This window comes from Hippopotamus amphibius, chromosome 9 (genome assembly GCF_030028045.1).
Source record: "Hippopotamus amphibius kiboko isolate mHipAmp2 chromosome 9, mHipAmp2.hap2, whole genome shotgun sequence".
Taxonomy (NCBI): domain Eukaryota; kingdom Metazoa; phylum Chordata; class Mammalia; order Artiodactyla; family Hippopotamidae; genus Hippopotamus; species Hippopotamus amphibius.
The window spans coordinates 3,589,589-3,614,065 of NC_080194.1; the positions used below are offsets into that span (position 1 = coordinate 3,589,589).

General features: G+C 45.7%; 1 pseudogene; it reads right to left on the reverse strand.

The window, feature by feature from the left end:
• Nucleotides 1-14,130, reverse strand: part of LOC130860246 (coiled-coil domain-containing protein 66-like) — a 35,381-nt pseudogene extending 21,251 nt beyond the window's left edge.
• Between the last annotated feature and the right edge of the window lie 10,347 nt (nt 14,131-24,477).

Sequence of the window (24,477 nt, forward strand, 5' to 3'; positions counted from 1 at the left end):
ATCACCCTGATACCAAAACCAAAGATACTACAAAAAAAGAAAATTACACACCAATATCACTGATGAATTTAAAGGCAAAAATCCTCAACAAAATACTAGCAAACAAAATCCAACAACATACACCATGATACAGTGGGGTTTATTCCAAGGATGCAAGGATTCTTCAATATATGCAAATCAATCAATGTGATACACCATATTAACAAATTGAAGGATAAAAACCATATGATCATCTCAATAGAGGCAGAAAAAGCTTTTGACAAAATTCAACACCCATTTATGATAAAAACTCTCTAGAAGGTGGGCATGGAGGGAACATACCTCAACATAATAAAGGCCATATATGAAAAACCCACAGCAAACATCATGCTCAATGGTGAAAAACTGAAGGAATTCCCTCTAAGATCAGGAACAAGACAAGGATGTCCACTCTCGCCACTACTATTCGGCATAGTTTTGGAAGTCCTTGCCACAGCAATCAGAGAAGAAAAAGAAGTAAAAGGAATCCAAATTGGAAAAGAAGAGGTGAAACTGCCACTGTTCACAGATGACATGATACTATACATAGAAAATCCTAAAGATGCCACCAGAAAACTACTTGAGCTAATCAGTGAATTTGGTAAAGTTGCAGGATACAAAATTAACACACAGAAATAGCTTGCATTTCTATACACTAACAATGAAAGATCAGAAAGAGAAATTAAAGAAACAATCCCATTCACCATTGCAAAAAAAAGAATTAAATACCTAGGAATAAAGCTAACTAAGGAGGTAAAAGACCTGTACTCAGAAAACTATAAGACACTAATGAAAGAAATCAAAGAAGACACAAACAGATGGAGGGACATACCATGTTCTTGGATTGGAAGGATCAACACTGTGAAAATGTCTGTACTACCCAAAGCAATCTACAGATTCAATGCAACCCCTATCAAATTACCAATGGCATTTTTTACAGAACTAGAACAAAAAAATCCTGAAATTTGTATGGAGACACAAAAGACACCAAATAGCCAAAGCAAACTTGGGAAAAAACAGAGCTGGAGGAATCAGGCTCCCTGACCTCAGACTATACTACAAAGCTACAGTGATCAAGAGAGTATGGTACTGGCACAAAAACAGAAATATAGATCAATGGAATAGGATAGAAAGCCCAGAGATAAACTATGGTTAACTAATCTATGACAAAGGAGGCAAGGATATACAATGGAGAAAAGGCAGCCTCTTCAATAAGTGGTGCTGGGAAAACTGGACAGCTACATGTAAAAGAATGAAATTAGAACACTTCCTAATACCATACACAAAAATAAACTCCAAATGGATTAAAGACCTAAATGTAAGGCCAGACACTATAAAACTCCTAGAGGAAAATACTCTTTGACATAAATCACAGCAAGATCTTTTTTGATCCACCCCCTAGAGTAATGGAAATAAAAACAAAAATAAATAAGTGGGACCTAATGAAACTTCAAAGCTTCTGTACAGCAAAGGAAACTATGAGCAAGACGAAAAGACAACCCTCAGAATGGGAGAAAAGATTTGCAAACAACTCAACAGACAAAGGATTAATCTCCAAAATATATAAACAGTTCATCCAGCTCAATATCAAAAAAACAAACAACCCAATCCAAAAATGGGCAGAAGACCTAAATAGGCATTTCTCCAAAGAAGACATACAAATGGCCAAGAGGCATATGAAAAGCTGCTCAACATCACTAATTATGAGAGAAGTGCAAATCAAAACTACAATCAGGTATCACCTCACACTGGTTAGAATAGGCATTATCAGAAAATCTACAAACAGTAAATGCTGGAGAGGGTGTGGAGGAAAGAGAACCCTCTTACACTGTTGGTGGGAATGTAAATTGATACAGGCACTATGGACAACAGTATGGTGGTTCCCTGAAAAACTAAAAATAGAGTTACCAAATGACCCAGCAATCCCATCACTGGGCATATACCCAGAGAACACCATAATTCAAAAAGATACACTTCCTACTCCTCTCCCTCTAACTCACTCTGTGCCAGCCACAGTGGCTTTCCGGTTCCTGTGTTGCTCCAAGCTTGTTCCCACCTGGAGACTTTGCACTCATTGTTCCATCTTCCTGGAATGCTTTTCCTCTTCATCTTCCCCCTTGGCTCCGCTCAAACAACCCCTCTTCAGAGAAGACATCCCCAACCACCTTCCTAATGAGGTTCCTTCCCCTAAGATTTCCTCTAGCATAGCATCCTGTTTCCTTTCTTGCACAGCATTTTTCACACTCTGGGTATTTTGCTTCTGTGTGTGTTTTACTTGGGATGAGAATGGGTGCTTTATAAAAACAGGAGCCCTGCTCTTTGTCTACCCAGCATCTCCCAAGACTAAATAGAAACCAGCTTGTACAACAGACTTAATACATAATTATTGACTAATTAGCAAAAGAAGCTAGAGCTAGTGCCTTATTTTACCAAGACTATTGAGGCCAGAAAAAGAAATTAACTTGCCCAAGGTCACCGTTGAGGTCAAGGACAGGCCTGAGGTCCAGGCCTCCCAGCACCCAGTCCAGGGTATGTCCCTTCCACCTCTTAGCACAGGCAGATCCTTGGTGGAGGCGCTACCGTCCCCCCTCTGCCTCAGGGGCGGGGATCTCTGTGTCCGTGACCTTCCACCAGCCTGGCTGCGCTGGCCTGGCTTCTGCGAACTCAAGACACAGTCTCGAAAGGCCCCTTGTGCCTCTCCCTCCTCTAACGTAGCATCACCCTGAAGGGCCTGCGTGGGAAGACGGTAGGGGGGAAAGAAGCCTGCTGGGGATGGGCCTTGGACCACATCTGGTATTAAGAGCCGAAAACCCAGCTCAGTGCTGATAATGCTTTATTGACAGGAGATGAAAGTCGGGAGGGCTATCCGTCTCTGCGCTCTAGCGCACGCTGCTTTATGAGGTGTGATGCTCGCCAGTAACTTCAGCAGGCCCTACCCGGCCCCTTTCCTCTCCCAGCCCACATTAGAGCCTGTACAGGCAGGAGCCCCCTGCCTGCACGCCAACCCTTGGCGGTGGGGGGATGCGGGATGGGTGGCCCCACCTTGGAAAAGACTAAAGAGGCCCAGGAAAGTGGTGGCTTGTTCCTGCCCTACAGGACCCAGAATTCAGGAGCTGCCCATCACCAGCAGCCTCAACTGCGACAAACCTTAATTCTCCCATCGTGTGATCCATCGCAGGTTCTTGGAATTAGGACATATTTCGCGGGGGTGGGGGGGGGCGTTTTCTGCCAATCACACAGGCTCACAGAGAGACCCTCCTGAATGTGTGTGTGTGTGTGTGTGTGTGTGTGTGTGTGTGTATGCGTGTGTAGGGTGGGTGTGTGTGCAGAGAACTGAACATTCTAGCAGGAACCAACTCATAGTGTGAGGTAGAACAGTAAAGCAGGTATATGCTTTACAGGCTATAAACTCAGGTGTGCAAATAAACGTGACTTTGTTTTTTTGTGACAAACCTGAATTTCTCTCCGGAGGCCTCATTGTGCTCATGCAATAAAACTTGGTCACATCCAGGCAGATGCACCGACAGCAGTGAGTTTCCCAGGCTCTCGCTGGGCCACCGTGGGAGGCAGGCATTACTCAGTCCGGGGCCACCGCCCCATCCTTCAGCCTTCTGACGCAGCTCTCAGCTGCCGGCCCCTCAGGCTGGTGTCCGTAGAAGCAGCTCAGCCTCCTTCGAGCCTCCCCGTGCCAGCTCCTCAGGGCTCGGGGTTCTCCTCCGCGTCGGGCCCCTGCCTTTCTGTCATTTCGCCAGCTTGAGTCCCACAGAAGCTTTCCACCACACTGTGGGGCCACTCTGGCTCCAAGCCCTGTTTGCTTGGGCGATGCTGGCTCAGGCCCCTTGTGCAGTCATTGTCACTCCTTGTGGAACAAAGGGCCGCGCTCCAGGCTTGCCTGGGCTCCCCCTGAGCTGCAAGGCGCCACCTCCTTCTGCCTGCCCATCTCCCAGCTTAAAGGAGGCTGTTCTTCCCACCTTCTCCAGATTCTGCTCCAGCGCGGGCAGAGCCCCCATTCTGACACAAAGCCACCTGCTACCTCCCCCAAACCCTGCCGTTCCTGAAGCAAACCCTCGTCCCAAATTGCTTAGTTTTTTTACGTAAATCACAGCAAATTATCAAATGTTGGAAACTTTGGTCTTTCTTGGTGGCTTGCGACACCTCCCTGGGGACCACAGCGAAAGGCTACTTAAAGCCAAAAGGTACAGTACTCAGAGGTAAGAGGTGGGGAGTGTCAAAGCGTTAAGAAGGTTATAGAAAAGCCTACAAATTACGTGTCACTTATCAGCCTGCCCTGCTCCCAGTGTGATGGTCCACCGTCACTGAAGCCCAGTTTCCTTCTCAGTAAAATGGGTACAGGGAGGCTGCTATCCATCTGAGAAGACTGTTTGAGGGCTACGCGAGGGTGTGTGTCAGGGTCTTAGCCCAGAGCCTGGCACCCTCCACAGGCTGGACGTTGCTCAGTAGCTGCTCTTTTTAGGTGGCAGATAAGCTGTGTTGAGGGACTTCCCATGAATAATATGCAATCTGCATAAGGAATGTTTAAAAGTCATTTGTTTACAGTGGATTCACACTTTGCTCCAAGCATACTGATTTTGTAATCCTGCATACATGACTTGTTTTTAAACTCAGAGCCGGTATAAAGTTGAAAACATGGGACCCTGTGTCCGTTGGAAACATCTCCATCTTGACAGAATCTCAGAGGTTACCCTGGCTGTTTCTCCCTCTCCCCAAGAGCGGCAACCACTGACCATGTGGGGAGAATCCACAGAGTGTGGCCTGTGGGTTTGGGGGTTTCTCTCCTGCTTAAGCCACAGAGCAGAGGGCAAACAGTGTGTGTACACTACCTATTGCGTGTGTGCTTGTGGGGTGCTTTTCATCTGGGTTTGCATCTAGATGCACTTCCCCTTTTAGAAAGCCTCCATGGAATCACACTGGATGAATTCACCCAGTGCTTTGTAACCCCACCTCCACAGACATCTGTCCATTTTACAGACGTAGACAGTCATAGGCCCAGCTTCTTGGAGCCACTATAGCACAGTGGCCAAGGATGTGAATTCTGGAGCCAAGGAGACGCAGGTTTAAATCCCCGCTCTGCCATTCCTCGTGCTGGGTAACCTGGGCAAGTGACTTCATTGACCTCAGCCTCAGTTTCCCCCGATAACAAATGAAGACGCCAACAGCACCTATCATTGAGATGGTACCCAGCTTACACTGTTGTCAGGAGAATTGAATGAGGTCATGTACAGATCTGTTTTACAGATGGGTAAACTGAGGTCCACATCACCATCCCAGAGACTCATCTAAGGTTACACAAACACCTAGAGAAGAACTGGGGTAGGAATCTGGGTCTTCACTTCAAAAAGTGACAATCCCTGGCAAACAAACCTCTCCTCTCAGAGGCTGTGAACTGAGCACAGGCCCCTCAGCCTTCCATCAGCATCCTCCCCTCTCCTCCACTTTCTCCAACAGCATCCTCCTCCTTGTCCTAGTGATGTCATTGGTGTGCATGTCTCCCTGGCTCTCTAGACAAGGTGACCACACAGACTTGAAAGAGAGGAGAGGGTGCCGCATGTACAAAGGCCCTTAGCTGGAAGGAACCTGGCATGTTCAAGACTGACATGGAGGGGTAATTCCTTGGCAGTCCAGTGGTTAGGACTTGGCGCTCTCACAGCTGGGACCCCAGGTTCGATCTCTGGTCAGGGAAATAAAATTCCACATGCCGCATGGTGTGGCCAAAAAAACAGAAAACAAGAAAGACTGCCATGGAGGCTAGTGTGAGTGGTGTGTAGTGACCCTGGGAGAAAGAGGAAGAGGAGACGCTGGAGAACTCAGCAGGACCAGGTCTCCCAGGGCCTTACAGGCCTCGGTGAGTGCAGGATAATTACAGGTTCCCAGCTGGAATTCTAAAATAACCACTTTCTGTGGAGTATACTGTGTGAGTGGGTTGGGGAAAGAGGCACGAGAGGAAGCAGACAGTCCAGTTCAGAGGTATACCCACTAGCCAGGGTTGCCACAACAAAGAGCCACCAGCTGGGAGGCTTAGACAACAGAAATGTATCATCTCACACTTCTGGAGCCTGGAGGTCTGAGATCAGGGTATGGGCGGGGTTGGTTCCTTCCGAGGGCTGGAAGAGAGAATCGGCTCCTGCCTCTCCCCTAACTGCTGATGGTTTGCTGACATCTTGGCATTTCTTAGCTTATAGAAGCATCACCCTCATCTCTGCCTCCATCTGCACATGACTTTCTTCCTGCATGCATGTCTGTGTCGGAATTTCCCCCTTTTATAAGGACACCAGTCATGCTGGATTAGCGGCACATCCTACTCCCGTAGGACCTCATCATGACAAATTACATCTTTAAGGATCTATTCCCCAATAAGGTCATATTCTGAGGTTTGGGGGTCTAGGACTTCAACATATGAATTTGAAATTTTTGAATTTTTCAATTCATACCAGGAGGCTAGTGCAGTAGTCCAGGAGAGATGCAGCACGTGGCCTGGGTCAGGTGATGTCGGTGGAGATGGGGAGAGTGGTCAAACAGAAGGAGTGTTTTAAAAGTAGCGTTGATGGGATCTGCTGATGGCTTGGATATGTGGGGGGAAGTGGTGGTGATGGGGAGGGAGGACCCATTTGGACTTTAGATTCTGGCTTGAGGAACCAGGGGCATGTTGGGTGGGGGCTGGGAAGTAGGTCTGGGGGCAAGAAGTCAAGAGCAAGGTTTCCCAGCCAGCTATGGCGGACACATCTGGTGTTTGCCCCGGCTTACCTCACGGGTCCACCTTGTCCTGGGCTGGAGGAAGCAGGCCCTAATGAGAGGCAGCTGTGGCTGGGCGGCCGGCTCACATTTGTTCTGCTTTCAGCTTCAAAGGCCTGAGAAGAGGTTGTCCAGCCCTGAAGGCCATGGCCATCCATCTTGGAGGCTACACCGCCAAGAAGTCAGGTCCCCGTGGCTGGTGCCTATTCACCCCATGAGGAAGACCCCCCCCCCCTCCATTTTCTAGCACAATTTCCTGGCTGTGGCTTTGGTACCTTCCCATCCACCCATCACCCTCCCACCCCACACAGGATTGGTTCATCCCTGCCCGAGGAGATCAATCACATAAGACGAAGAGGGGGCCGTGAAGGCAGAGAGGGAGAGGCTCATGGGACATACCCGACTGTCCCCAAAGTGGCTCCCAAACACCTTAAATTCTACTTAATAACCAAGGAAGGGAGCCATGATGGTCTGGCACCATCCTGCCTGTTTTGGAGCCCAGATCTGCCTCTTGTGAGCATCTGTAAAACGGAAGGAGAAATGATACCTGCATCGTAAGGTATGAAGCCTAAGTGCTTGTCACATGATAAATTCTTGTTGTTATTACTATTGCTGTTATTCTTGTTATTTGGGAGTAATCATTTTATATCAAAATTTTATATTTCAAATGGTCACCCTAACAAACCAACAAAGGCTCAAACCTTCTAGATTGATCTTCTGCTTAAGGTAGAAATTTAAGCTGTTACAGTATGATAGAGCCTCAAAATTAGCAATAAAAATATTTACATCCAAGTCATGTGCTGATGTGGGAAGATCACCTACTGCAGCAGCAGGCCTGGAATTGTAATCTCAGCTCTGCTGTTTACTAGCTGTGTGACCCTAGGCAACTTACTGCACCTCTCTGAGGTTCTAAGTCAGGGACAGAATGGTAATGGTCATATTAAAGATCATATATATACTACCAACTGTAAAATAGTCAGTGGGAAGTTGTTGTATAACAAAGGGAGTCCAACTCGAGGATGGAAGATGCCTTAGAGGACTGGGGCAGGGAGGGTGGGGGGGACTCGAGGGGGGGGCGTCAAGGAAGGGAGGGAATACGGGGATATGTATATAAAAACAGTTGATTGAACCTGGTGTACCCCCAAAAAAATATAAAAAAAAAAAAAAAAAAAAAGAAACATACCAGGGACTCCTAAAAAGATCTAAAAAAAAAAAAAAAAAAAAAGATCATATATAGAGGATCTGGTCTAGGACATGGCTCACGGTAAATAAACAATAAATGAGGTTTCATGGTAGATCAGTGGTGTTAACGCCTCCACCCCCTCTCCACCTCCCCACCCTTTGCCTAATTCTTTACCCCTTCTCATGTCTGCACTCTGTTTTGTACCTTTTTAGTGTCATGCCTCTCTGACTGTGGCTCAGACATGTGACCGGCTTTAACCAATGGAATGTTAGCAGGTGCAAGCTTATATAGTCAACCCTTAAACAACATGGGGCTTAGGGGCACTGACCCTCTGTGCCGTCAAAAATCCAAGTATAACTTATGGTTGGCCCTTTGTACACACAGGTCCCTTCTACCCACAGACCCTCCATACCCGTGGCTCCACATCACAGATTCAACCAACCATGGATCTGCAGTGCTATAGAATTTACCATTGAACAAACCCATGTGTAAGAGGACCCCATGCAGTCCAAACCCATGTTGTTCAAGGGTCAACTTGCTTCAAGAAGAACCTGCATATTTCCACTTCCTCTCCCTTGTGTCCCTGCACCTGCCATGAGAAGAATTCTGAACTGTCCTGCCGGAGGATGAGACCCATGCAGCAGAGCTGAGTCAGTCCAGTCATCTCAGATGAAGCCAGCCTAGATCATCCGGGAGCCAGCCAGCTCCAGACATGTGCACGGACTCAGCCAAGGTGAAGCTGCCCAGACAACCCGTGGCTGGCAGCAGATGCACGAGCAAGTCCAGCCAAGGTCAGCCAAGCCCACCCACATCAATGGAACCCCATAGGCTCTTGGGCCAAATACATGATTATTGTTGTAGCCATCCAAGTCTTTGTGGTTGTAAATCAGCATTATTGTGGCCACAGATAATAGACACAGATCTTAATATGCCATATTAGTGATGTTAGCTTATGAAATCCAGACTCCTTTAGATGGCTCTTAAGGTACTTACGACCCAAAGATATTGACATTTGTAATGAGAGTTCACCCTTGTCCTAATCCCCTAATAACATTATTTAATGGTGAACCCACAAATCTCCAAATCTGAAAAATAATAAACAAGCTTCATTATTTTGTTTTGCTTTGTTTTGTTTGCAGTTAAGAGCCAAGAATAAAAAAGGCCGGACACATTAATGGTGTTGGCCAGAGAGAGAAAGTGAGAGGAGAAAATAAGCCAGGTCACTCTCTCTTTCTCTGTTTTCTAACCCAAATCCTGCAGGCATCTTGGCCCCAGAATCATAATTAGAGCCCTCTCTTCAGGACCTTCTCTGTTAATTGTACAAATTTGATTCTAAGCATCTTAATAGGATAGCTTTAGCCACCTCCTGGGCAATGGTTCATTGTTGAAACAAAAAATCTCCTTATGAGCCTGGCAATCCACTTAGCTCCCACCAGCTTAGGAAGAAAGGCCAACACAGGGCTTGAGAGTGTGACTTGGCTTCAGGAGCCTTCGCCGTGAATCTCAGTTCCCCCGCTCTCCTGCTGTACAACTTTCAGCAAATCATGGAACGTCTCTGTGAGGTTTTTACAGAGGCTCCTTCTCTGTAAAATGAACATAAACTTGGTAGCCATAGGGTTCTGGGAGATAAAGCAAGGATAGAGTCAGCACATAGGATTGGATCTGTCATGGTGGATATGTTCATTTAGCCCAGGTACAACATCGAGGCTGTATGCCCCAAACTGTCCCAACAGGGTCAGTCCTGGGACCTGAGGGGGATAACTGATGCACCACCCAATCCTCCTATTTTCAGATTTGTTGAGGCTTCTCTCTGAGCCTCAAGTCCATTTTATATCTCGGGTTGGATTTTCAGGATGATCAGATGACTAAGTAATCCTTGACAACTAGATCAATTAAGGTAAAGTTAGTGTATGTTAAAAACACAGCAAATCCCAGGATCTTAGTGGTTTAACATAATAGAAGCGTATTTCTCATTCACATAAAGTCTAAATGGCAGTAGGATACCAGGGAGGTGTTAGCCCCATGTACTCAGGGACCCAGGTTGGTGGAGGCTATGCCCTCTTCATCTCCTAGGTTCAAAGGTCACACCAGGCACCAACATTCAGCCAGAGACACAAGAGGGAGGATGTGGAGGCCACCGCAAGGGATTCTGTGGGCCCAGACTGAAGGAACTCATCATGCGGCTCACATGCCACCAACCAGAACAAGTCATGTGACCACACACAGACGTGGGAGCTGGGAAATGCAGTCCTCGGCTGGCCTGCTGTTTGCCAGCAATGACGCTGTACTCTGGAAGGGGAGCATAGCTCAGCCACCTCTGCCCCCAGGCTTGCACTCACTGGCTATGTTCCTGGTCCCACGTGGTACCCTTTAACCCATCATTCATGGATGCTCATGGCAGCTTCACGGGGGGACATCCTTATTATCAGCCTCATCTCCCAGTTGAGGAGTGAGGGCCCAAGGGATGACCCCTCGCTGCAGCCCTGCCTCTCAGCAGCAGCAGTTTCTCCTGTGTTCTAACTGTGCCGGCAGGGCGGCGGGGCTCATATTTCCGGACGGTTGGCACTGTCTTACCAGCACAGCACTGCTGTCCTCTCAGGCTCTGCACACTCTCCTTCACCCACCTGTGCAGAGACCCTGGGCTAATCTCCCTGCTCAGCACCACCGCCATCGCCTACCCTCGGTTATTTATGAGGACCCTGCATATGGACATGCGGTGGGTGGAACAGGGGTGGATGATGTGGGGATCTGGGATTTTTGCCTGTCCGTTCATTTGTACCCTCTAGTCCTGTTGGGCCAAACTTAAAGTTTTGCAGTGCTGTCTGAACTCAGCTCATGATGGACAGCTCTGGCTACCTGGAGACTTGCTGTCCATGGTTGGGTACTATCAGGGCACAGTACCATTTGAAAGATGTATATTTTTCCACTGCAGATGGCATGAACTTGCTCCAGAACTTCAGAGATCTACCCCGAGAGTCTCCTATTGGGGCTCACCTTAAAATCTACGTAGTATTTTTTCCCCACCTTGGAGAGCTCCAGTACCATATAGTTTGTTGGGTCATATGGCCCAAGCACCTGGACTTCTTACACTACAGGCCAGGTGTATTGTAGACAGACCCTGCTCTGGTCTCCACTGAAAGCTGGCTGCTTCTCATGTATTTCGATATATGGACAGGACACATGTAAAATATCCTGCCTCTTAAGCCTGAAGAAGTTTACCAGGCATTTTTCTTCTGCCCTAGTGGTGAGAGGTGTGAGATGCAATAATTTGCCCTTTACTTTAGAGGGAATGTCTGGTATGCTTTAGACCAGGACCAGACTGGATCCCTAAACTTCACTCCTTGGAGCACATGTTATATCAAGTCTTCCGATACATTTGCTACTTGTTGTTCATCTAGTCTGGTTAACATGATGTCATCAACCTAGAAGACTAATGTGATGCTATGCAGGCTGTCCAGATGGTACAGCTTCTTCAGATTATATTATGACAGAGGGTGGAAGAATGAACATATCCTCAGGGGCCAGACAGCAAATGTATACTGTTGCTCCTTCCAAGTGAATGCAAACTGTTCCTGACCCTCCTGGGAAATAACACCCTCATCTCAGGTCATTTCCTGGAGCCCATACTAATCTCTTCTAGCAGGGAAACCACACTTGGCACAGCAGCTGCAATAGGGGCCACTACTCTGTTAAGTTTGCAGTAATCCATGGTCATCCCCCAGGATCTGCCTGGCTTTTGCAGGGGCCAGGCTGGTGAATTAAATGGAAACAGGATGGAGATCACCGTCCATGCATCCTTTAGAACTAATGTGACACCAATTGCTGCCGTTTCCCCTACCCACCCTCCAACCCTGGGATACAATATTGTGTTTTTATTTACTATCTTGCTTGGGATAAGGGGGCCAATTTCAAAACTCTACACTTGGATCTTACTTTACACGCCAAGGAACCCATGTGTTCTGCCAACTTCTAAGTATAGACTTCCAGTGATAAATTTGGGGACCAGGAAAATGACTTGAGTAAGACCACAGACCCAACAGACCCGCTCTACACTGGGGCCAGCTCCCACATGCACTCACTCCAGCAGAAGACCCATGATGATGTTTTGAGTCCCCGAGTATCAGGGTCAGCTCATGCCCCGTGTTTAGCAGTCCTCAAAATGTTTAGGAATACCTCTTTCCCTAGTGTTCAGTTACCCACGTAAATGGTCGTAGGTCCCTTTGGTGGAAGGGCTGGGGAAATCCTTATCATATACATGAGCCATTGTGTCACAGGCTCCTTCCTTCCGGAGACCCAGCCTCTTCTTCAGCCAATGGATTTGGTCTGAAGACTGGCTCAGGATCAGAAACTGGTCAAAGGATCATGGCTTTTTATTGGGTGGCTACTCTCAGACTCCTGATACTTCTTTCTTAAATGTCATTGTATAAATTAAGCAAAACCCTTGTTGGTTGCCTGTCCAGCCCTAGGGATGCCATTTTCTCTTAACCAACTCTGGTGGGCTCTACTCCTTCAGAGTATAGTCTCTTTCCCCTCTTAGAAGGTCCAGCACATCCCTGCCTGAGTTATGTTGAGGACTAATGCTAGTTATTGGTCTGATGATCAGGAGGGGAGGTAGGGGTACATTCGAAGGGAGCCATATATTGCCTATAAGTCAGAGGCCTCAGCATTGCCATCAAGCAGTGGCCGGAAGATTCAAGGTCATCTGGAAACAAAAGATTTTCAGGTGTATCAACCCAGATATCCCCTCTTATCTCAGGGTCCTACTCCTTCCTAAATGTCTGACCTTTCATAGAAACTCCTTTCCTGGAGCTCTTCTACCCTAAAGAGTAGAAGTCCTAGACCTGATCCTCAAATTTTCTTGCCTTCCAGCATCAAGCAATTAGAGTCTCTCTCTATCTCTCTTTTTTATAGAATTATTCAAGCTGTTTACTTCTTTTTAAGTCACTTCCTGTAAGTTATAATTTTTTAAAATATTTATTTATTTGGTTGCGCCAGGTCTTAGTTGTAGCAGGTGGACTCCTTAGTTGTGGATCGTGGGCTCCTTAGCTGAGGCTTGCTGGCTCCCTTAGTTGCTGCCTGCATATGGGACCTAGCTCCCTGACCAGGGATCGAACCCGGTCTTAACCACTGTGGCACCAGCTTAGCCCCCTCTAAAATCCAACTAGCTCTAGGTAGTGAGTGCCCGTCAGCCTGGATCACCATTACCTGCCTGGGAGACTGTGACAGAATGCTAGAAGAGCTAGCAGAAGTCTTAGACTGATCAAGAATTTGAAGTTTTTCCCATACTATTTTATCATTTTCAGATTTTTTCCATGCATTATTCCATTTTTCAGAAGGTTCTTTTTCTTTCTTCTTTAAAGTAACCTGTTCATCTGTAAATAATGTCCTACGAAGCTCTTTCCTCCACTGGGCTTTTTTTTTTGCTTCCAACAAACCTCTCACGTTCTCTTCCTCCTAGAGTACTGCATCTATCAGCTGGTTTCCATACATCCTCTGTGGCAATCTTTTGCTCATATTGATTAGATGTCACCTGATTTTTATTTAAAACAGATTTTTTTTATCTTGAAAAGATGAAACAGCCTGGTTTTTTGGAGAATTCCCATGATGTTCTAGTCCTTTGGTTGATCAGGAATATTGTTTAAATTATACTGACTTGTTTCCTCCTTCTTTCCATTCTCAGGGAAATAGATTTATTTCCTTGATTTACAGTCATCAAGATCTGTTGTAGTTGGTCTTGTGTTAGACACACCAAAATGCTCTTCATATTTTCAGCTGTGATATGCTTTTTGCGAGGCTTCTGTTTAGCTACTACAAATGTATTTATGGTGTTTCTAGTCTTCTGTATATTAGGTGTTGCAGGTGAAATTTCTTTCTGGCTATGAAGACAGTCTTTATCTGCATACTGCTTGCACAAATCCTTAGTGGGTGAAAAAGTCATACTATTTTTTTCACCTTTTGCCAGTGAAGTTTCTGAACCAATTCTCTCCTTTTGCAAAAGTTTTTCACTCCTGACACAAGTCTTTTGTGATTTTAGAATGTACCCAGTTTGTTTAGTTCTTAAAGGACGTTTTGCAATCTTGGTCTTATTTCCCATCTTTACAGAAAATTTTGATTTACATTCACATGGAGACAATAATTAGCTTGGTTTTTCCATTCAATAATTCAGTTTCAAGCTTTAAACCATCTCTATGGGGTTTTTTAATTAATTGATTGATTGGTTTTTATTTTTGGCTGTGCTGGGTCTTCATTGTGGCATGCAGGATCTTTCGTTGTGGTGCACGGTCTTCTCTCTAGTTGCGGTGTTGCGTTTTCTCTTCTCTAGTTGTGGCACATGGGCTTAGTTGTCCTGCAACGTGTGGGATCTTAGTTCCCTGACCAAGGATCCAACCCACATTCCCCCAAGTTCATGGCCTGACCCACCTTAGAGTCTCTTTTAAGCTGCCGAGAGGCCCTCTGGGTTTCACAATTAGCTTTTTTTTTTTTTAATTTTTTAATTTTATGTTGGAGTGTAGTTAATTAACAATGTTGTGTTAGTTTCAGGTGTACAGCAAAGTGATTCAGTTATACATATCCATGTATCTATTCCTTTTCAAATTCTTTTCCCATTTAGGTTGTTACATAATATTGAGCAGAGTTCCAGTGCTATACAGCAGGTCCTTGTTGGTTATCCGTTTTAAATATAGAAGTGTGTACATGTCAGTCTCAAACTCTGTAAGTATCCCTCCCACTCTTCCCTCCGTAACCATAAGTTCCTTCTCTAAGTCTGTGAGTCTGTTTCTGTTTTGTAAATAAGTTCATTTGTATCATATAAGTGATATCAAACAATATTTGTCTTTCTCTGTCTGATTACTTCACTCAGTATAACAATCTCTAGCTCCATCCATGTTGCTGCAAATAGCATTATTTCATTCTTTTTAATTGCTGAGTAATATTCCATCATATATATGTGTATATATATGTATATGATGTGGTGTATATATACCACATCTTCTTTATCCATTTTCTGTCAATGGATATTTAGCTTGCTCCCATGTCTTGGCTATTGTAAACAGTGCTGCAAATGAAAATGAAAGCACGATGATTCAAAACCTATGGGGCACAGCAAAAGCAGTTCTAAGAGGGAAGTTTATAGCAATACAATCTTACCTCAGGAAACAAGAAAAATCTCAAATAAACAACCTAACCTTAACCTAAAGCAACTAGAGAAAGAACAAACAAAACCTAAAGTTACTAGAGGAAAAGAAATCATAAAGATTAGAGCAGAAATAAATGAAATAGAAATGAAGAAAACAATACAAACCATCAATGAAACTAAAAGCTGGATCTTGGAAAAGATGAACAGAACTGATAAACCTTTAGCCAGACTCATCAAGGAAAAAAGGGAGAGGACCCAAATCAATAAAATTAGAAATGAAAAAGGAGAAATTACAATTGACACCACAGAAATATAAAGAATCATAAAAGACTACTACAAGCAACTCTATGCCAGTAAAATGGACAACATGGACAAAATGGACAAATTCTTAGAAAGGTAAAATCTCCCAAGACTGAGCCAGGAAGAAACAGAAAATATGAATAGGTCAGTCACAAGTACTGAAATTGAAACTGTGATGAGAAAACTCCCAACAAACAGAAGTCCAGGACCAGATGGCTTCACAGGCAAACTCTATCAAACATTTTAAGAAGAGCTAACACCTATTCTTCTGAAACTGTTCCGAAAAATTGCAGAGGAAGGAAAACTCCCAAACTCATCTATGAGGCTACCATCACCCTGATACCAAAACCAGACAAAATACCACAAAAAAAAAAAAAGAAAGAAAGAAAGAAAGAAAATTACAGACCAATATCACTGATGAACATAGACACAAAAATCCTCAACAAAATACTACAAACCGAATTAAACCACACCTTAAAAGGACCATACACCATGACCCAGTGGGATTTATCCCAGGGATGCAAAGATTCTTCAGTATCCGCAAATTAATCACTGCGATAAACCACATGAACAAACTGAAGGATAAAAGCCACATGATCATCCCGATAGATATAGAAAAAGCTTTTGACAAAATTCAACACCCATGTGTGATAGAAGCTCTCCAGAAAGTGGGCATGGAGGGAAGATACCTCAACATAATAAAGCTCACATATGACAAACCTACAGCTAACATTGTACTCAATGGTGAAAAGCTGAAAGCATTTCCTCTAAGATTGGGAATGAGACAAGGATGTCCACTCTCACCACTTTTATTCAACGTAGTTTTGGAAGTCCTAGCTACGTCAGTCAGAGAAGAAAAAAAGTTAGCTTTTAATTGCTGATTAAACTCCTTCAGCCTCTCCTTGTCTATCCCCAAAGCATCTGTTGCCCCTAGCAACAGTCATTCAATTCCACTGTCCTTAGAATTACTACTTCCCCCATACCTGTCACTCCTGTTACATTGTCCAAACCTCTGCTCCCTTCTACTCCAAGCCACCCCAGTTCACCACTAGTCAAAGACCAATAATTTCATGCTACAGTGCTCACGCCGTGTTCAGTGCTCCACATGCCAACAGCGATGAGGCCCTCATTGCCAGCCAGGCAGCAGATAATCCAGCTAAAAAACCCCACTTTAGAGTCTGCTTTCTTGGATCACTCACAGCACCAAATAACGCAGGTCAGGTTTCCCGGGAATCAGACTCTGAGACAGAGAGCTGCTTGTGGGAGGTTTGCGGGAATATGTTCGCAGCATCAGTATCAGCCAGGGAGTAAAGGAAGGATCTGAGGGAAGAGGGAGAAGTTGGGCTGCGATGCAGACACAACAAAAGCCTCAGCCAATCCCACAGGGAGTTCTGGAGCTAGAGTTACCCCACATTGCAGCGAGAAGGTTAAGTCTTTCTACACCTCCATTAAGCAGTCATTGGATGTGGGCTGTCCCAGGAGGCAGGCATGACCTTGGGCAAGATGTTTCTTTTCAGCCAAGAGCAATCCCTGCGGTGGTTGGTTCTCAGCTGTGAGCTCTCAGCTGTCCGCCCTCCTAGTAGCTGAAGGAGAATCTGGGCAACACACCACCGCATTCTCTATACCACAATTTTTCTCGCATAAAAAGATGTGTAAGAACCTCTAAAAGACTTATTCTCCGTATTTTGCATATTCAAAATGTTGATTGATATCACCAAATTTCTCTCCAGAAAGCTTGAACCAGTTTATACTTCTACCGGCAATGTACGAAAATGCCTATTTCCCAAACTCTTAGCCAACTTGGAGTATTCGATTTTTGAAAACTGTCAATGTGATGGGGGGAGAATACATTTCATTGTTCTCATTTGTTTTTAGAGAGGTTGATCATCTTTTTGAATGGTGTTCAGGTTCTTTGCTTTTTTTACTCATTGATTTGTAGAAACTCTTTCTATCTTATGGATAGTAATTGTATCTCTGTCATATTTTTTTCCAAGCAAAGCTTGTCTTTTAACTTTATTTGCAATGTCTTTTACTGTAAAATCTGTAAAACCTCAAACTGCCTGTCTTTTTCCATTGTGGCTTCTGGGTCTCATTTGCCACTTATAAAGGCTTTTCCCTATAAAATATTCTTCCATCATTTTTTCTAATATTTTTATGGTTTGGGTTTTACATTTAAATTTTATTCCATCTGGAATGTATTCTGGTGAGAGAAGTATGAATCTGTCTTTATTTTTTTTCCAAATGGCCAGCCAGTTGCCCATATCATCTACTAAATAATACATTTCTCCCCTCTGATTAGAAGCGTCTCTTCTCGTGGACTAAGTTCTCATATTAAGTTGCACTCTCTACTCTGCTCTATTGATGTCCTTATTTTTGATCCCATATCAAAGCATCTATAGTATTCTATTTTTATAATGTTTCAATATCTGCTAGTGCAACTTTTCCCTCTTGTCTCATTTTCGCCCCAGATTTTTATTTTCTCCTATTTATTCTTCCATGCTGTCTAGCTCCAAAAATAACCACACTGGAATTTGGGTTGAGATTGGATTGGATTTTTCAATATGTTTTAGGAGAATTGATGTTTGTGTAATTTTGAGGCCTTCTAGGCAAGAACAAGATACATATCTATTTACTCAAGCCCTCCCCTCTATACTTTTGGGGGTTATATATATATTTTTTTCATATACATATTTTTCATGAACCTGCCGATTCTTACCAAATCTATTCCTAATATTTTATGTGTTGCTGTTGTTACTTCTGCTTTTGTGACTGAATTCTTTACTCCCACTATACCAGTTTTTGTTGTTTCTTTACTCCCACTATACCAGTTTTTGTTGTTATATAAGAAAGCTACTGATTGTTGTATATTTATTCTGTAACTATACATCACACCAAGTTTTTTATTGTTTATCACAGTTTTCCATTAATTATCTTGGCCTTTCCAGAGAGATGAAAATACTCTTCTTGCCTCCCAGATCTATGCTTCAGAAAGATTATTCTCGGGACTTCCCAGGTGTCACAGTGGTTAAGAATCCGCCTACCAATGCAGGGGACACAGGTTCGATCCCTGCTCCAGGAAGACCCCACATGCTGCAGAGCAACTAAGTCCGTGCGCCACACCTATTGAGCCTGCGCTCTAGAGCCCGTGAGCTACAACTATTGAGCCCATGTGCCACAACTACTGAAGCCCATGCACTTAGAGCCCGTGCTCTGCAACAAGAAAAGCCACCGCAATGAGGAGCCCATGCACCACAATGAAGAGTAGCGCCCCCCCAACCCGCTCACCACAACTAGAGAAAGCCCGTGTGCAGCAACCAAGACCCAACACAGCCAATGAATGATTGAACGAATGAATGAATGAATTTGAAAATAAAAAGAAAGATTATTGTCCAGGAAAAAACTGGGGTGAGAGAGGTTGGAGACTCAGAGTGGGGTCTTAGCCCTAAATGACCCATCATATTAAGTATATTTTCTTTCTTCTAATCTACATTAAGACTGAAAACTTCAATGTTAGTAGACAAGAATCCGGAAGTACTGCCTATTGAATTGGTGATGAGATAAAATGAATCTTCAATTTTTGAACTGTAATTTCATCATGATTTACTTTAATGTTATATTAGAGGAAGCCAATCTGTGTAGATAAAGGATAACAATAAAAGCAAACACCAAAGCAGCACTAGCTGTGTGCCAAGCACTCTCCTAAGCACTTTATATAAATTCTCTCATTTAATCTCCATTTCAGGTGGGTACCCACTTTACAGGTGAAGAAACTGAGGCCCAGAAAAGCTCAGTGGCTTTCCCACAGTCATTTAGCTTATAGTTTGTAGGGCCAAGATCTGAATCCAATGACTCTGGAGCCCACTGCCCGATAATCACTGCAGTAACATGAGTCAAACCAGTAGAAATCTGTTCTCTATTCAAAGCTCCAGAATAACCTCTGAAACCTAAATCCAGATTAACCACAGGGCTTGCCTTCTCCTTTTTGCGTCTTCTTTGACTCAGCCACCCCGGGGAGGTCAGGGACTCCCAGCTTTCTGGGCAGCCCCAGGATACCAGACCAGATGAGCTGAGCCATTTGGGGAGGCGCCGAGTGTGGGGTGAGGAGATGAGTTATAGGGCAAAAACCAGATGCTGAATTGGTATGACAGGGCCCTGGAAGATCTCAGTTTTTAAAATGCACATTTTCTCTGGGTGGCTCTCTCTTTTCATTACATTGCGATCAATGGTCGGAGTTTTCTCCCTCTTTCGAAAATTGTGTCTGGTTTTTGGCCCTGACCTCTTCTTCTCTGGCCCATCAGTTGCACGATGGGGATGAAGGCTTCTTGCCTGTGCCAGCCTGTTCCTGGGTGGGGGCTCCAGGCCTCCAAAGCAACAGGGCTGAGCTATTCTTTCAGAAGAACCTTACAGCAGCTCTGAGCAGCCCTGGACCACCTTGCTTTAAACCAGCTCAATCCCGGGTCCGCTGGCCAGAAGACATCAGCACAAAATGCCCCGGAAATCAGAGATGGCTTCAGAGAGGAAGGGACGTTTGATGCATTTCCAAGTGAATTTCATGTGAACAGTATCGCACTTCATTGCTATGTTTACCAAATATTCACCAAGCTTTTCTTACGTGCGGGGGATAAAGTGATACACCAGACTCCCGGGTCCTTGCCCTCCAGGAACTTACACTCTAGGCACTACCAAGCAAGCAAATAACTGAGATAACTTCAAACAAGTGGAAGTGTCGTAGATGAGATAAGACGGTAAGATAGAGGGATAGAAAGTGAGGGGTGGGGAGGAATGACTTGGGGGGTCAGGAGAGGCTTCCCTGAGGAGCTGAAGTGTAACTTACACCCCAGTGTTGAGAAGGATTCAGAGGTGTGGGGGTCTGAAAGTCACTCCAGCCACTGTGTGGAGAAGGGACTGTGGGGGGGGGGGGGGTGGAAGTGGGAGATGACTTGGGAAGCAGTACAGTGAGCGAGGGGGCATGATGGAGAGTTGGAAGGAAAGAAAGTGGGGGAGATGCAGAGACGTGGCCAGTGTGAGCAGATTCAGAAAGTGGCGCCCTCCGCACATGGATCAGCCTTTGGGGGTGAAGGAAGTGAGCCAGACAGGTGACTCCTGGATTTGGGGCTTGGATAATACTGGATACATGGTGAAGCTGTTTTTATTTTATTTTTCTTTATGGGCTGCATTGGGTCTTCATTTCTGTGCACGGGCTTTCTGTAGCTGCAGAGAGCAGGGGCTACTCTTCATTTTGGTGTGTGGGCTTCTCATCACGGCGGCTTCTCTTATTGTGGCACATGGGCTCTAGGTGTGCAGGTTTCAGTAGTTGTGGTGCATGGGCTCATTAGTTGTGGCTCACAGGCTCAGAAGTTGTGGCTCACAGGCTCTAGAGCACAGGCTTAGTAGTTGTGGCACACGGGCTTAGTTGCTCTGCGGCATGTGGGATATTCCTGGACCAGGGATCAAACCCGTGCCTCCTGCACTGGCAGGCAGATTCTTAACCACTGCACCAGCAGGGGAGTGCTGAGGCTGTTTTTCAATGTGAGAAATACAGAGGATGGAACAGGTTTTTGGTAGGAGGAGATTTAAAATTCATGATTAACAGCAATAATAACTATAGTTAAATGAACACGAAGTGCCTGCCGAGGAAAAGTGACCCTCCGCTCACAAAGGACACACCTGCCTGCTCTTAACTGTTAGACTCAACAGTAACTTCATTAAGGTTCATTCGACCCTTGAACAACATGGGTTTGAACGGCATTGGTTCATGTATACTCGGATTTTTTTCAGTAAATTTATAGTCAGCCCTCTGTATTTGCGGGTTTCACACCCATGGGTATGGAGGGACCATCCTTTCATTGTATTAGGCCGTGCTGTATAAGGGACTTGAGCATCCATGGACTTTGGTATAAGAGGGGGGCTCCTGGAACCAATCCCCTGTGGATAATTGTAATAGGATTTTTTAAAAACTATTGTTGAAACATTTTTAAGTTTTAAACAGCTTTTCATCACTTGGAGAAATTATTTAGCATTTCTTTAAAAAGAAATAAATAATAAGTCTACATGGGTGTCAAAAGCCTGCAGTGGGGGATGGACATTAGACACTCTGGTTATTGGGCAAGTTGCCCATCAGGCCCACAAACCCAGGTAAAGACATGGATTGTCCCTCAGGGGTGGGGATCCAGACCCTTAACATGCCCGTCGAGGCCCTGCCTGGTCTGCCTCCCCAATCTCTCCTCCGTGGTATTTCAGCCCATCCCCTGTGACCTTCCCCTCATCTCTGTCCTCCCACTGACCAGGACCTTTCTTCACTTACCCCCAAACCCCCTGCTCATCCAAACCTGGGATCCTCGCTCTTCTGCCCCCTCCCTTGGTTAACGCCTACTGATATGACAGAACACAAGTCAAGCCTCACCTCCTCCAGGAAGTCTTCCAAGACTCCCATCTGGTTCTTTGTGTCAAGCCTCATAGAATCAAGCTGCTCTTCTCCTCAGCACCTTCTTTTAGTTTTAATTCCCATTCATCACTGTGATTTCTCACCACCTCCCCAATAGGAAGGAAGGGACTGTGTCTGCTTTCGCTCACCGTGGAACGCCAGGTCTTAGCTTGGAGCTGGCGCTGAGTGGGAACTCAGGAATTGGCGAGTGACTGAATCATGGCTCTTGGCACCTTTGAACTGCCCTGCCTCTTGCCTGTGAGTCCTCAGGGGAGACTCCTGGCTGAGACGAGGCTCTGCCACAGCAATATCTGGTACTCCCCTCTGGAAGAACCATCTCCACGTGGCCAGACCCTTGCTCACCTGCTTTCCAGGCCACAGTGCTCGGGGCGGGGAGGGGGGGGCGGGGTACAATAGGGCTGCCAGACTAAGAGGGCAGGAGGGGGGGACCCTGGGAGGGGAGTGGAAGGCCTTTTGTTGAGGTGTCAGGGGGAGGCGTCGTGCATTTTAGTGTGGCCGGTAGTCAGGAAGCCCCGGCTAGCTCAGCCCCGTTATCTGGAAATACTGCCCACCCAGGGGTTCCAGACCACCAGCAGCCCTGCCTTGTTGTGGGGTTGGGAGTGCAGTTTCCACTAGGGAAAGGGATGACTTCAACAGAGACCTCCCCTTTCCCACCCGGTAGACCTGTCTCAGGTCCCTTACTGGAAGGCTTCTTTTTGAGGCTCAAACTAAGGCCGAGTGGGGAGACAAGCTGCACAGTCCAAATATTTGTAAACGGAGCTGTTTTCCCAAGCAAAGTAGAACCAGATGCCACCTCCTCCAGTGGAGGCCAGGCCTTGGCACTGGGAGGCAGGCTGGAGGCTGGGAGGCCAAGCTGTAGAGTTGCAAGGTGGAGGCTGGCCAGGGATTGCAACAAGGGGTGCTGGAAAGCCGGGTGCATGTGAGAGCGGATATTTTTATACTGCCTGGCTAGACAGTGAGCCAGAGGAGGGCGGGGCCTGCGTCTCACTTGTATCTGGGTGCCCAGCATGTGCTGAGGCCAGGTACACCTTGGGACCCAGTCTATGTCTCCCAAAAGACTGGCTAGTTCCTGGGCTGGCTCTCATTGTCACATCAGTCAAATCTGGATTGCGCCACACCTGGTAGCTGCACAGCCTTAGCCAAGTCACCTAATGGCTCTGTGCCTCAGTCGCCTCATCTGTGTAATGGGGATGATATAGTACTTGCTTCATGGGGTTGCCAGGGCGCCCAGGAGTTCATGTGGATAAATCTAGCCCCACTCTTGGCCCAGAGTTGGCTCTTTGGAAATGCCCACTCTTAGTAACCCCCAACCATCTGGGCGGGCTGGCCGAGAGCTGGGGGAGGTCAGCAGAGTGGGAGACACTGTTCCATGGAAATGGCAGCCTGTGGACTCTGTGGATGGGGGAAACGGGAGGTGATAGGGCAGGAGGCAGAGCCCCAGGTGGCTGGTGGCCACGGTTACAGCAGGACGCGCACGTTTTAGAGGCTCAGTTTAGAGGGACGCAAAGGGCAGGAGCCTAATAATCTTTAGGTTCTTCTTTTCTAGAAAGTTTCTTTAAAAATACAAGTAGGTGTGGGGTGGAGAGGAAATAGGGACACCAGAGGGAGCAGTGTGAGGCAGTGGTCAGCTGTGGGCTCTGGGGTCAGGCTGCCCGGATCCAGTCTCAGCTCTGCTGTGGTGCTGGTTAGCCCCACTCCCTGTGCTTAGTTTTTCTCACTTGTTAAATGGGGCTCTTAGAGGTGCTGATGTCACAGGGCTATTGTGGACATTTGATGGGTGAGAATACCCATCAATGCCCAGAGCCTTGCTGTAAGTGTTTCTGTGTTGGCTTGAAGAGAGACAGCATGGCATAAAGGAAAGTGAATGAGTTCGGTTCCGACACCTGAGTTCAAATCCATCTTCCTCTCTTTCCCAGCTATGTAATCTTGGTGAGTCACGGAGCCTCTCTGAACTTTGGGCACCTGCTTGGTAAAGCGGGAGTGAAACTCATAAGAATGATGGTGGTGAGGATGCGGAGGCTGCGGGCGGCGTGAGGGGTCGGTCGCCCTCTGCAGGAGCTGTTTCGCGTGATTGCCATGAGCTGAGATGCTCCTGGAATATGAGGTCTTACTTAGCTGTCAAGAAAAACTGACTTAAAGGCTGGGTTTTCAAGGATCCTGTGATGCGTAATTGTATGTGTCAACGTGGTCAAGCCATGGTGCCCAGATATTTGGTCAAACATTATCCTGGATGTTTCTGTGAGTGTGTTTTTAGATGAAATTAACATTTAAATCAATGGACTTTGAGTAAAGCAGATTGTCCTCCATAACATGGGTGGACATCCAACAGTCCTGAACAGAACAAAAGACTGAATCCCCAAGCAAGAGGACATTCTGCCAGAAGATGCCCTTTGGATTTGAACTGCAACAAGGACTAGTCTTTGGGTCTCTAGCCTGCTGAGCAACCCTGCAGATTTTGGATTTGTCAGCCTCTGTAATCACATGAGCCAATTTTTTAAAATTAACCTCTCTCTCTAAATATGTATATGTCTATATATACACACGCACACACACATAGAGTACATACATATATACACACACATACATACACACACACCTACAATATATACATATATACACATGCACACACACATACAGTATGTACAT